Raw genomic sequence first — 15,602 nt, 5'->3', positions numbered from 1 at the left:
TGCTGAATTAACTCAGGAACCACTCCTGTGTGGAAGCATTTCCATTTACCTGTGTGTACATTGCTTCACATAATTCGGACAAAGATTGTTTAGTAGACAACTATTCTTGTGGCTGTACTGTAGTTATTGAAATCCCCATGACCCTTACCTTGAGTGAGGTAGTTGTTCACAGTAGGATATGTATGAGGTAAATGCACATGGTCAGATGGTCTTGGAGGGAAGAATGGAAAAGATTGTTCATTTACCACCAGATCCAGTATTTCTCCTGAATATGAGGGAAGATCAAATGTCAATGATCAAGCCCAAACCTGGCACAGTAGAAACCTTCTCATAAATTAGATTAGAGGAATGTAACAGACATCTTTATCATGGATTCATAATACAGTTCCAGACAACAACAAAAAGATGTCCTTTATAAAGCATCCATGTGTTGCCAGCTATTGGTTTGAAATTTCAAATTTGAGTAATATAGTTGATGCTCTTATCCAGAGTGACTTATAGTTAGTGCATTCATCTTAAGATAGCTAGGTGGGACAACCACATATCACAGGCATAGAGAGTCATTTTTTCTCAAAGTTTCTATCAGTAAAGGGGGGAGGGGCCAAGTAAAACTGCTGGTTCAGGTTATTTTTTTTTTTTTTTGGGGGGTGATACTGTTTGAAGAGGTGGGGTTTCAGATGTTTTCAGGAGATGGGCAGGGACTCTGCTGTTGTAACTTCAGGGGGAAGCTAGTTCCACCATTGGGGTGGCAGGACAGAGAAGAGTTTGGACTGGGCTGAGCGGGAGCTACCCTCCCGTAGGGCTGGGGGGGCCAAGAGACCACAGGTGGCAGAACGGAGTGCTCTGGTAACTGTTTCCCGTTAATAATTGATAAACTTACCATTATTTCCAGACCTATGTCTACTTCTGCAAGGTTGTTTGGTCTAAAAAGACCAAAATAAACCTCATACATACATTTTTGCAAATTTGACAGATCAATTGGGCCTCCATCTTTTAAAGTTATATTGTACTACAAATATAATATAGAGACTGAGACAACTCACCTGTCATGGCTTATAAATGGAGTACATCTCCTATAACCACGACTTCATTGAAACCAAATTGGTCATCCTCACTGCAGTGGAACCTAGAGGAAATGGCCATCTTTAGTTACGTATTTTGTTAGTCTCCTGACATTACAGACATTCACAATTAAAATATTTTACAAGCTTTTTTCAACAAGTACAGTGAACTCCAAAACTATTGGGACATTGGGGTCATTGTCCATTTGTAAGACCCATTTGCAACCAAGCTTTAACTTCCTGACTGACGTCTTGAGATGTTGCTTCAATATATCCACATAATTTTTCTTCCTCATAATTTCCCTTCGGTTTGTGAAGTGCACCAGTCCCTCCTTCATCAAAGCACCCCCACAACCTGATGCTGCCACCCCCATGCTTCACGGTTGGGATGGTGTTCTTCGGCTTGCATGCCTCCCCCTTTTTCCTCCAAACATAACAATGGTCAATATGGCCAAACAGTTCTATTTTCAGACCAGAGGACATTTCTACAAAAAGTACGATCTTTGTCCCCATGTGCAGTTGCAAACCGTAGTCTGGCTTTTGTATGGCGGTTTTGGAGCAGTGGCTTCTTCCTTGCTGAGCAGCCTTTCAGGTTATGTCGATGTAGGACTTGTTTTACTGTGGATATAGATACTTTTGTACCTGTTTCCTCCAGCATCTTCACAAGGTCCAATACTGTTGTTCTGGGATTGATTTGCACTTTTCGCAGCAAAGTACGTTCAGGCCTTTGGAAGTTGCTCCCAAGGATGAACCAGAACTGTGGAGGTCCACCATTCTTTATCAGAGGTCTTGGCTGATTTCTTTAAATTTTCCCATGATGTCAAGCAAAGAGGCACTGAGTTTGAAGGTAGGCCTTGAAATACATTCACAGGTACACCTCCAATTGACTCAAATGATGTCAATTAGCCTATCAGGGGCTTCTAAAGCCATGACATAATTTTCTGGAATTTTCCAAGCTGTTTAAAGGCACAGTCAACTTAGTATATGTAAACTTATGACCCACTGGAATTGTGATACAGTGAATTATAAGTGAAATAATCTGTCTGTAAACAATTGTTGGAAAAATGACTTGTGTCACAAAGTAGATGTCCTAACCAACTTGCCAAAACTATAGTTTGTTAACAATACATTTGTGGAGTGGTTAAAAAATGAGTTTTAATGACTCCAACCTAAGTGTAAGTAAATTTCCAACTTCAACTGTACATAAGAACAGGAACAGATACTTATCATGCACACATGGTTATGTAATTAGATTACTCACTGCAAAATCTCTTTCCAAATATGGGCTTGTTGAAAGATGTTTATAAGACTAAATATGCACTCTGCAGTGTTGCACTCTTCACGACTGTCTTGGTGTGCTTGGAGCATGTTAGTTTGTTGGTGATGTGGATACCAAGGTATTGGAGTCGTGGCTGGCCGTGCAGTCATGAGTGAAAAGGGAGTACAGGAGGGGACTGAACACGCACCCCTGAGGCACCCCCGTGTTGAGGATCAGTGTGGCCGAGGTGTTGTTACCTACCCTTACCACCTGGGGGCGGCCCATAAGGAATTCCAGGATCCAGTTGCAGAGGGAGGTGTTTAGTCTCAGGTTCCTTAGTTTAGTGATGAGCTTTGAGGGCACTATGGCGTTGAACGCTGAGCTGTAGTCAGTGAATAGCATTCTCACATATGTGTTCCTTTTGTCTAGGTGGGAAAGGGCAGTGTGGAGTGCAATAGAGATTGTATCATCTGTGGATATGTTGTGGCAGTATGCAATTTGGAGTGGAATGGTGTTGATGTGAGCCATGATCAGCCTTTCAAAGCACTTCATGGTTAGAGACGTGAGTGCTACGGGTCGGTAGTCATTCAGGCAGGCTACCTTAGTGTTCTTGGGCACAGGGACTATGGTGGTCTGCTTGAAACATATTGGTATTACAGACTCAGACAGGGAGAGGTTGAAAATGTCAGTGAAGACACTTGCCAGTTGGTCAGCGCATGCTTGGAATACATGTCCTGGTAATCCGTCTGGCCCTGCGGCTTTGTGAATGTTGACCTGTTTAAAGGTCTTACTCACATCGGCTAAGGAGAGCTTGATCACACAGTCATCCGGAACAGCTGATGCTCTCATGCATGTTTCAGTGTTACTTGCCTCGAAGCGAGCATATATGTAATTTACCTTGTCTGGTAGGCTTGCTTCACTGGCCAGCTCTCGGCTGTGCTTCCCTTTGTAGCCTGTAATAGTTTGCAAGCCATGCCACATCTGACGAGCGTCCGGAGCCGGTGTAGTAGGATTCGATCTTAGTCCTGTATTGACGCTATACCTGTTTGATGGTTGGTCCGAAGGGCATAGCGGGATTTATTTTAAGCTTCCGGATTAGAGTCCCGCTCCTTGACAGCAGCAGCTCTACCCTTTAGCTCAGTGTGGATGTTGCCTGTAATCCATGGCTTCTGTTTGGGGTATGTACGTACAGTCACTGTGGGGACGACATTATCGAAACACTTATTGATGAAGCCAGTGACTTATGTGGTGCACCCCTCAATGCCATCGGAAGAATCCTGGAACATATTCCAGTCTATGCTAGCAAAACAGTCCTGTAGTTTAGCATCTGCTTCATCTGACCACTGGTGTCACTGGTGCTTCCTGCTTTAATTTTTGCATGTAAGCAGGAATCAGGAGGATATAATTATGGTCAGATTTGACAAATGGAGGGCGAGGGAGAGCTTTGTATGCTTCTCTGTGTGTGGAGTAAAGGTGGTCTAGAGTTTTTTTCCGTTCTGGTTTCACATTTAGCATGCTGGTAGAAATTATGTAAAAAAAAGCCATTTCCCCATCTTCAGTCGCACCTGGACTTCATTACAGTGTATAGCCCGCAGGGTGTATGTTAATCATGTTGTCGTTCAGCTACGACTCTTTGAAAAGAAGATATTACAGTTTGTAATGTCACGTTGGTAGGATATACCAAAAAAATTCTATGTTGTAGAAAATAGTAACAATAAAGAAAAACCCTTGAATGTGTGTCCAAATTTTTGACTAGTACTGTAGGTGTGCCAAGCTTGTAGCGTCATACCCAAGAAGACTCAAGGCTGTAATCGCTGCCAAAGTTGCTTCAACAAAGTACCGAGTAAAGGGTCTGAATACTTATGTAATATTTCCTTGGTTTTTTAACTAAATTGCTAAAAACCTGTTTTTGCTTTGTCATTATGGGGTATTGTGTGTAGATTGATGAGGGAAAAAACGACGTATTCAATTTTAGAATAAGGCTGTAACGTAACCAAGTGGAAAACGTCAAGGGGTCTGAATACTTTCTGAATACACTATAATCTGGGATATGACTAAAGAGTTAATCAGGGTGATTTCTAGCCCCCCGATACTATTGTTGGATCTGATTCTAACAGCTAACATTTCTATGGCCATAATAAATAGATATGTCGATAGTGGACAACCTTGTTTTACCTTTCTTGACAGTTTAATACTTTCTGAGAAGTAGTCATTATTTACTATTTTACACCTAGGGTTAACTAGCTAAATTAGCAAACAAAGAAATAATTACATTTCCCCCCACTGTAACACAGTAGTATGTTAGCCGGCAATACACAATATGGGTTTCAGTAGATAAACTAAAGTTAGCCAGCTAGGTGGCTTGCAGGAAAAATAACTTACTTAGCTAGGCATCGTATTTGTCATCTGCTTTCTTGATGCTGGGATCGGCTGTAGCTGGGCTTCTAACGTTAGCTAAATCCAACTTTTTGTTTCAAATCCTCTTCGCTATATTCCTGTTGAAATATGTATGGTTAAATGTCACCATGTGGCTAATATGCTCCATCAGCGAATTTGTGTTGATGAGAGGAATCACTTGAAGCCATTGCATCTGGTCAGGATTGTTATTAGTGTCCGCATCCTTTAAAAAAAGCCTGCCTTGTGGTAGCCTTGTGGGAGGGATGGGGGCCAGAGCACGAAGTACCTCATAAAACAAGTTTCAGTCTTTCAGAGATTGAACAAAAATGTCTGCTTGTATATTTAGCAATGAATCCGCCAATAGAAACATTGCTGGAAGATGTCTAATGGCTCTATCGAACAAGGACAACCATATCTACATCCACGACAACTTATAGTGTCAGTATAACATAGAGCCTCCCGAAATGCCACAAGGCAGGACTACACATTTTTTAGATCTTGGTCCTCCAATCAATACACGGTAAGCCATCATAGGGTGCATCATTCAGCCCTGACCGGCCTTCCTCCTGACACGTCTACTCCCACTGCCAGCTCCAGTGCTAGACTTCACCGGTTTACTAACCACCGGTCCTGGCAACCCATCATTACGCACACCTGTGCCCCATCATCAGTCACACCCGGACTTCATTACTAGCTTGATTCCTTACTATTCATCTAGCACTCTGTTCTATCAGTCGTCAGGTAGTATTGTTTATGTTTCCTAGTTAAACGCTTCTCTTCTTTTGTATTCGTTCCATATTCGTTATCATTAAACTCACACTGCGCTTGTTTCCCGACTCCCTGTGTCTATGTTACACGTCCTTGGCAAATGTATGTACACTACATGTATGTACCTGCTCGTCGAACATCTCTTTCCAAAAACATGGGCATTAACCCTAACCCTAACCCCTCTTTGCTGATATAACAGCTTCCACTCTTCTGGGAGGCTTTCCACTAGATCCACTGGAACATTGCTGCGGGGACTTGCTTCTATTCAGCCACAAGATCATTGGTGAGATCAGTCACTGATGTTCTGTGATAAGGCCTGGCTCGCAGTCGGAGTTCCAATTCATCGCAAAGGTTTTTGATGGAGTTGAGGTCAGTGCTCTGTGCAGGCCAGTCAAGTTCCTCCACACAGATCTTGACAAAGCATTTCTGTATGGACCTCACTTTGTGTATGGGGGCATTGTCAAGCTGAAACAGGGAAGGGCCTTCCCCAAACTGTTGCCGCAAAATTGGAAGCAAAGATCATCTAGAATGTCATTGTATGCTGTAGCGTTAAGATTTCCCTTAACTGGAACTAAGGGGCCTAAGCCTGAACCATGAAAACAGCCCCCAGACCATTATTCTTCCTCCACCAAACTTGACAGTTGACACTATGCATTCGGGCAGGTAGCGTTCTCCTGGCATCCACCAAACCCAGATTTGTCCGTTGGACTGCCAGATGTTGAAGTGGGATTCATCACTCCAGAGAACACGTTTCCAGTGCTCCAGAGTCCAGAGTCCAGGGTGTGACTACGGTGAATACGCTAGTTTTTGTATTATCTAGGGGTTTTGTATTGTCTAGGGGTTTTGTATGTCTAGATATTTGTAGGTCTAGGTATTTGTACGTTTATGGTGGCCTGATATGGTTCCCAATCAGAGGCAGCTGTTTATCATTGTCTCTAATTGGGGATCATATTTAGGTAGCCATTTCCCTTTGGAGTTTGTGGGTTCTTGTCTATGTGTAGTTGCCAGTCAGCACTCAATTGTATAGCTTCACGTGTCGTTTTGTTATTTTGGTTAGTTAGTTCAGTGTTCATTCTTAATATAATAAAGAATGTACGCATACCACGCTGCGCCTTGGTCCGATTCATACGACGATCGTGACCGAAGAATCCACCAAAGATGGACCAAGCAGCGTGTTCAGGAGGAATGGACCTGGGAGGAGATCCTGGATAGAGCAGGACCCTGAACGCAGGCTGGGGAGTATTGCCTTCTGAAGGAGGAAATAGAGGCAGTGAAAGCGGAACGGCGACGGTACGAGGAATTATACCAACAATGTAGGCCCGGGGGGCACATGGAGCAGTCGGCGGAGCCGAGGAGCGAACCAGAGCCAGTCAGGGAGTCGGATGAGGAGTTCGACACAAGATTCCAGAGAGAGTTGCTAGCATTGAGAGCGCTGCAGAGCGTGCGTGCTGAGGTGCGTGTCATCAGCCCGGTGTCACCTGTACCAGTCCCACACATCAGGTCTCCAGTGCGCCTCCACAGTCCAGAGCTTCTGGCGACAGTACCCAGTCCGGAGCTTCCGGCAACAGTTCCCAGTCCAGAACTTCCGGCGACAGTTCCCAGTCCAGAGCTTCCGGCGATGGTTCCCAGTCCTGAACCTCCAACGACGGTCCCCAGTCCGGAGCCTCCAGCGGCGATCCCCAGTCCGGAGTCTACAGCGGTGATCCCCAGTCCGTTGCCTCCAGCGACGATCCCCAGTCCGGAGCCTCCAAGCGACGATCCCCAGTCAGGAGCCTCCAAGCGACAATCCTCAGTCAGGAGCCTCCAGCGACAATCCCCAGTTCGGGGCCTCCAGCGACGGTCCCCAGTCCGGGGTCTCCAGCGACGATACCATGCTGCGCCTTGGTCCGATCGTGACAGTGGCTTTATAATTCAAAAACAAAGAATGTAAATACTAGGAGTGTGAGACCACAGAGCCTGCTAGATCCTGCTCTTTTTTCGGGCCATACTCTCTCTTACCACAAGGTGATGATACTGCACCAGTCATTTTTTGATGGTGCACCAGTTATCTCAGAGAGCACTGAACTACATACAAAAATTTTTTTACTCTCCTCTTGTGGGGACAATTTATCATTCAGTGACAGACTAAATAACTTTTAGAGAGCATACTCAAATTAAAAAGGGGCAAATTGTTTACAATGTCTCTGTAATCCTGAAGTGTTACTCTTGCACACTGGAACTCATGCAACTGCCTGTGAGATGCTTTCATTATTCAAGGCCTGTTCAAATGCTGCTACAATGGACAAACATCAAAGATAAACTGCAGGAACCTTACATGTAGTCCAGCCCACTATCTGCCTCAGGAGAGCATGCACTCACCATGCTTCAACCTATTCAGAAAATAAATGAAATAGTCACTGCAGTTCTCTGTTACTCGTGCCAGGTAATGATATGTGGTGGCATATAAAATCACATCTAGAGCATGGGCTGCATCCATTATCCACGTGAGAGGCTAACAAAGGGAATAAAGTGAGCATCACACAGACGTGTGCTTCTATACGGGCCCCACTGCAGCATCACTGTCTGTTGGCAGACAACCTGCCATCTCTCCATCCATGGCCCCCCGCCTTTACCCTGTTTTACCCTGTGGCTCCCAACCCCTGCATCTGAGCCCTAGGGAAAGGCACGACAGACTATGCCCACCCCTGCCCCTGCCCCGGCCTTTGTGGATCAAAGGACGCAAAGCCTTGGGGTTCCTGTGTATAGAAGTGTGCCAGATTATGCACTAGCCAAACAGATGCCCCCTACTCCCCATTCTCCTCCTCCATCACTCCCCCACTCCCCATCCCTCCCTACCATCTCCACTCCCCCTCAACCCTGCAGTCTCCAGCTGCTGTGATTTAAATGAGGGCCCCGTGAAGAAAGGAGGGCATCTGCCACACGCCCCAGACCCTCTCCTCAGAGCAAAATACACATTTAAAGTGTCACTCTCATGGAGATGTCCTGTAACAAGATTAAGTCCTTTAAAAAAGTAAAGTGGGCTAAAACGGAATGGATAGGTGCATACACTTTGAATTGGAGTTGAAGCTTTAGGACAGGGATGGAAGCAAAAGACACCTGGGTGATGTCATTGTCATTACCCTCCAAATGAGAGATTGGATATGGAGCTTCATTAGGGACATTTTCTGAAAAAAACTACAAATAGAAGATCAAAACCAAGTGTCCTGAAAACATATTTGAAGTGTGTACAGCACAGCACAACACTGAAATCTGCTAAGGACCTGAAACAAGTTCTGTATGTATGGTAATGTTTTATATCGATTCAGAGGAGAGAGAGGAATGATGTGTTCAATCATTAACAGTCTTTCCCATTGCCATGATCTCATGGTCCTTGCTATCTGGTATCCTTGGGACGTCACTATCCCATTGAAGTTGACATTTCAAATGGTTAAGGTAAGGGTTACGGTTAAGTGAAGGCTTATGGTTAGAGTTACGGTTATGGTTAAGGTTAGAGTAGGTTTTAGGGTTTAGGGTAGGGACATCCCAAGGATTATGGATAGAAATAACAATGATCTCATTATCTCTCCTCTCTCATGTCTGGTCCATTAGCCTTTTCTGCTTTAGCGGTTCCTCACAGCAGAGCAGACCCTTAATGATGATGAGCATGGCACGGCGTTATGACCTCACTACTGCATTAATGCTACCAGTCAGGCAGAGAGGGACTGAAGCTAGAGCTAATTCTGGGGCTCTGATCAGTACGGCATCTGCCAATCAGACCAGTTTAACAGACATTAGAGCCTGGTACCAATCCTAAGAGGAGGGGTTGATAGGATCAAAATGACCCCTGTGGCCAAAAAGATGGATCCCTCATCTCTGTTTACAAACACAAAATGCTGTGTCCTGTGTTTAATGGGTGAAACTGTAAGGCTATCCCCAAAACCATTTTTGTCCTAATTTCTTTAATTTAGGATTAAGCAAATTATATGTTGTCAGTAAATGCGTAATCACCCTGTAAAGGCTGCTTTCACCTCTGATTAATTAATATACCTGCCCATTCACTCTAATTAACACACAGCTGCTGCTTAATGAGCTGCATGCAGGGAGGAGAGGGGTATCTCTCTCTCTCTCGCTCTCTCTCTACCTCTAAGCAACAGTGTCAGAGGGTGTTTGTTTCCACATTTGTTTCCATGCATTTTTATCAGTTTCACCTGAGACATATAGCTCGTTGTGAAAACCCCTATATATATCTGACTCCTATACATCATTCATATGTTGATAATGATCAAAGAGTTACAGTGCATTCTGAAAGTATTCAGACCACTTGACTTTTTCCACATTTTGTTACGTTACAGCCTTATTCTAAAATTGATTCAATATACAATTTTGCTCATCAATCTACACACAATACCCCATAATGACAAAGTGAAGAAAAAATATATAAATACCTTATTTATAATAAGGATTCAGACCCTTTGCTATGAGACTTGAAATTGAGCTCAGGTTCATCTAGTTTGCATTGATCATCCTTGAGATGTTCCTACAACTTGACTGGAATCCACTCGTGGTAAAATCAATTGATTGGACTTGATTTGTAAAGTCACACACTGGTCTTTATAAGGTCCCACAGTTGACAGTGAAAGTCAGAGCAAAAACCAAGCCATGAGGTTGAAGGAATTGTCTGTAGAGCTCTGAGACAGGATTGTGTCGAGGCACAGATCTGGGGAAGGATACCAAAACATTTCTGCAGCATTGAAGGTCCCCAAGAACACAGTGGCCTCCATCATTCTTAAATGTAAGAAGTTTGGAACCACCAAGACTGTTTCTAGAGCACGCCAACCGGCCAAAATTAGTTACCGGAGGAGAAGGGCCTTGGTCAGGGAGGTGACCAAGAACCAGAAGGTCACTCTGACAGAGCTCCAGAGTTCCTCTGTGGAGATAGAAGAACCTTTCAGAAGGACAACCATCTCTGCAGCACTCCACCAATCAGGCCTTTATGGTAAAGTGGCCAGACAGAAGCCACTCCTCGGTAAAAGGCACATGACAGCCCACTTGGAGTTTGCCAAAAGGCACCTAAAGGACTCTCAGACCATGAGAAACAAGATTCTCTGGTCTGATGAAACCAACATTGAACTCTTTGGCCTGAATGCCAAGCGTCACATCTGTAGGAAACGTGGCACCATCTCTACGGTGAAGCGACTGGGAGACTGGGAGACTAGTCAGGATCGAGGGTAAGATGAACGGAGCATAGTACAGATCTTTGATAAAAACCTGCTCCAGAGTGCTCAGGACCTCAGACTGGGGAGAAGGTTCACCTTTCAACAGGACAACGACTCTAAGCACACAGCCAAGACAACGCAGGAGTGGCAAGTCTCTGAATGTCATTGAGTGGCCCAGCCAGAGCCCAGACGTCAACCCGATGAAACTTCTCTGGAGAGACCTGAAAATAGCTGTGCAGCGACAGAGATTGAGAGGATCTGCAAAGAATGGGAGAAACTCCCCAAATAAAAGTGCGCCAAGCTTGTAGCGTCATACCCAAGAAGATTTGAGGCTGTAATCGCTGCCAAAGATGCTTCAACAAAGTACTGAGTAAAGGCTCTGAATAATTACGTAAATATATTTTTCAAAAATGTGTAAAACCCTGTTGTCGCTTTGTCATTATGGGGTATTGTGGGTAGATTGATGAAGACATTTTAGAATAAGGCTGTAATGTAACAAAATGTGGAAAAAGTGAAGGGGTCTGAATACTTTTCCAATGCACCATAAATAAAGATAAATGATGGTAATATTACAGGCCATCCATCAAAATACATCTAACAACGCAACAAATACCTATAAACAGGAGCCAATATTTTGTTAAGAAAAAGCAGCATAACAGGGGTAATAGTATTATGTCAGACATGGCTTGGGGAAAATGAACACGAATATGGATTCTGCATTACTCTCTGGTGGTGATTTCTCGGGGCTGGGGGAGGGACTGGGTGGAGGAGGAGACGGTAGTATGCATGGTATGACCCCAAGCTGATCTGATGGCTGGGCCCCAGAGCCACAACATTTTGGGGGGGAATTTAATAGTAGTCTTTAATGACTGTGTGTGAAACACCCAATGTTAATCAGTTCCTGTTACAAAGAAAATGTGTCTCACTGTTCTCCGCTAACTAGTTGTTTTAATGAAAGCCCTACATTTAGCCCTGCATGGGCCACTCAAGGACATTCCCATAGGGCGGCGCACAATTGGTCCAGCGTTGTCCGGGGTTGGCCAGGGTAGGCTGTCATTGTAAATAAGAATTTGTTCTTACCTGGCTTGCCTAGTTAAATTAAGGTTACACATAAAGACCCCCCCGCATAGGTTGAACATCAGCTGACCTTTGAGCCGATGCATTGACCTACCATGTGGTTTATTAAAACAAGAGGAGAGTATTTCCTAATGGCCATGGATGCCTCCCAAATTGCACCCTATCCCCTAGACAGTGCACTACTTTTGACCATGGGCCCTGGTTAAAAGTAGTGCACTATAAAGGGAATAGGGTGCCATTTTGGACGCTTTCCATATTAATCACATCTAAATCTTAGCTGTTCCAAAACAAACCTCGTTAAAACGGCATGGAAAAAGGCTGACATTCCAACAGTGACCCAGGACATGGCAGGGAGGAGCACCTCTCAGGAGCACCTCTCAGGAGCACCTCTCAGGAGCACCTCTCAGGAGCACCTCTCAGGAGCACCTCTCAGGAGCATCTCTCAGGAGCACCTCTCAGGAGCACCTCTCAGGAGCACCTCTCAGGAGCACCTCTCAGGAGCACCTCTCAGTCACGCAATACACAGGGTCTCAAAGTGACACCAGTAATGTTTTTTTTACATGATTAATCTGTGACCAGGGGAAAATAAACTGCCTGCAACGTATGTGAGATTAGGAGTGCTGATATAGAGGCTAAACTGATCCTAGATCAGCACTCCTCTGCGATTCTTTGTGAGTACAACCCTGATGTTTAGGTCCAAAAATAGTGAGTCTCTACTGGGGTCTACCTTCCTGTTTTATTTTTTTGCTTTCATCTCAACTTCCTTTCAATATGGTATTCTGACATTGAGTATTTCCTGCTGCTGAGGGTGTGGGATGTGCTTAATAGTCTAATGAGCACTTGAGTTACTGACATATGTCACTTGATAGAACAAATTACCCCCTGAACAAAGCCTGGGAGGATGTTTGAAGCCCCCTTAATGCCATGCCCTTTTATTCATTTACGATATAAAAGATTGCTGCTGAGGTTCCTTGAGGCATAACTACCACAGTGCAATGTTAATATCATTAGGGATCTGTCCTCCGTCAACCTCCTACGCCCACAGACAGTGTAACATTACTGCAGGCATTGTTATATCAGGAAGTTATATCCACAGCGAGCCAACTTAACCTATGGGCTCCAAAACCGATGTGTTGTAGGCTTTATTTTGTGTGTGGGTGCGGGGGGGTGGGGGGGTCTCTCTAGCATATGTTGAATCCTGAGTGCAGTGAGAGTGAGAGTTCAGGAAGGTCAACAAGTGGGTGTGGAATGTACGCATTTCCCACGAGGTGAGCACCTCCACACACACAAGCTCTGAGAAAACACGTATCGGGCCTCTGCCCAGGAGACGGGAATGCCAGGGGGCTGCATCCAATGAGCCACAGTGTTAAATCAAACACAACAGTGAGGGAGAGAGAGAGAGAGGGAGAGAAAGAGACAAATGTGAAGAGAGTCTATAGGGGACTGGTGGATAATGTGCATTTCTGGAATGAGGAAATCCCTTTCGCTTGTGCACAAACACACAAACACACACCGTCCACCCCACGGAGGTTAAGCTACAACTGCCGCAGAGACAGAGAGAGCACCCGGTGTGAATGGCCCTGCTGTTTTATCTGTACCTCTCACGGCAGAGCGGCTCCGCCACAACACTGTCAGAGCACATCAGTAGAGGAGAACCTGATCGCTCCCACAATCCTGCTCTCCACCCCACTCCACTGCCGCCCTGGGGAGAACGAGACACCACATACAGCCTGGTCACACCAGCCCATTGAGCCTCTCTGGGGGTATGTCCCAAATGACACCCTATTCTCTTATAGTGCACTAGTCTTGACCACGGCCCTGGTCAAAAGTAGTGCACTATAAAGGGAATAGGGTGCCATTTGTTACGCATCCCGGGTCTCAGCACGCTCTCTAACACATTCGGGGCAATGTAAAAGTTATGAATAGGGATAAACTGTTGCACTGAGTAGAGAACGTTATGCCCTGCCTGAGGTTATGGCTGTAGTGGAATGTGACAAGGCACTTTACTTACTTGACATACACTACCGTTAAAACATTTGGGGTCACATAGAATTGTCCTTGTTTTCCATGAAAATATACATGAAATGAGTTGCAAAATGAATAGGAAATATAGTCAAGACGTTGATAAAGTTATAAATAATGATTTTTAATTGAAATAATAATTGTGTCCTTCAAACTTTGCTTTTGTCAAAGAATCCTCCATTCGCAGCAATTATAGCCTTGCAGACCTTTGGCATTCTAGTTGCCAATTTCACCCCAAGATTTCACCCCATGCTTCCTGAAGCACCTCCCACAAGTTGGATTGGCTTGATGGGCACTTCTTACATACCCTACGGTCAAGCTGCTCCCACAACAGCTCAATAGGGTTGAGATACGGTGACTGTGCTGGCCACTCCATTATAGACAGAATACCAGCTGACTGCTTCTTCCCTAAATAGTTCTTGCATAGTTTGGAGATGTGCTTTGGGTCATTGTCCTGTTCTTGGAGGAAATTGGCTCCAATTAAGTGGCATCCACAGGGTATGGCATGGCATTGCAAAATTGAGTGCTAGCCTTCCTTCTTCAAGATCCCTTTTACGCTGTACAAATCTCCCACTTTACCACCACCAAAGCACCCCCAGGCCATCACATTGCATCCACCGTGTTTGACAGATGGTGTCAAGAACTCCTTCAGCATCTTTTCATTTTTTCTGCGTCTCACGAATGTTCTTCTTTGTGATCCGAACGCCTCAAACTTAGATTTGTCTGTTTATAAAAAAATATATATTCTTCCTCTGTCCAGTGTCTGTGTTCTTTTGCCCATTTTTTCTTTTTATTGGCCAGTCTGAGATATGGCTTTTTCTTTGCAACTCTGCCTAGAAGGCCAGCATCCCGGAGTCAGCTCTTCACTGTTGACGTTGAGACTGGTGTTTTGCGGGTACTATTTAATGAAGCTGCCATTTGAGGACTTGTGAGGCGTCTGTTTCTCAAACTAGACAGTCTCGACATTTGTCCTCTTGCTCAGTTGTGCACCGCGGCCTCCCATTCCTCTTTCTATTCAGGTTAGAGCCAGTTTGTACTGTTCTGTGAAGGGCGTAGTATACAGTGTTGTACGAGATCTTCCGTTTCTTGGAAATGTATCACATGGCCTTCATTTCTCAGAACAAGAATAGACTGACGAGTTTCAGAAGAAAGTTCTTTGTTTCTGGCCATTTTGAGCCTGTAATCGAACCCACAAATGCTGATAGCTGTAGCCATGAAGTGAAGTGAAGTGCTTCGAAAGGCTGGTCATGGATCACATCAACACCATCATCCACGCATGGTATGCTTTCATCGTAAAGCCTTTTTGAAATCGGACACTGTGGTGGGATTACTGTAACAACAAGTGTATCTTTAAAATGGTGTATAATACTTGTATGTTTGAGTAATTTTAATTATGAGATTTCTGTTGTTTGAATTTAGCGCCCTGCACTTTCACTGGCTGTTGTCAAATCGATCCCATTAACGGGATTTCAGCCATAAGAAGTTTTAATCAGTGCAACAGTTTTCAGCTGTGCTAACATAATTGCAAAAGGGTTTTTGAATGATCAATTAGCCTTTTAAAAGGATTAATTTAGATTTGCTAACACAACGTGCCATTGGAACACAGTTGCTAATAATGGGCACCTATGTAAATAGGTTGCCAGGTGCACATTCCATAAAAAATCTGCCGTTTCCAGTCATTTACAACATTAACCATGTCTACACTGTATTTCTGATCAATTTTATGTTATTTTTTATTTATTTTTATTTCCCCCCCAATTTCGTGGTATCCAATTGTTAGTAGCTACTATCTTGTCTCATCGATACATCGAGACAAAGGTTGAA

Source organism: Oncorhynchus tshawytscha, linkage group LG14 (genome assembly GCF_018296145.1).
Source record: "Oncorhynchus tshawytscha isolate Ot180627B linkage group LG14, Otsh_v2.0, whole genome shotgun sequence".
In the NCBI taxonomy this organism is placed as follows: Eukaryota; Metazoa; Chordata; class Actinopteri; order Salmoniformes; family Salmonidae; genus Oncorhynchus; species Oncorhynchus tshawytscha.
Note: the sequence above shows the minus strand (reverse complement) of the source record.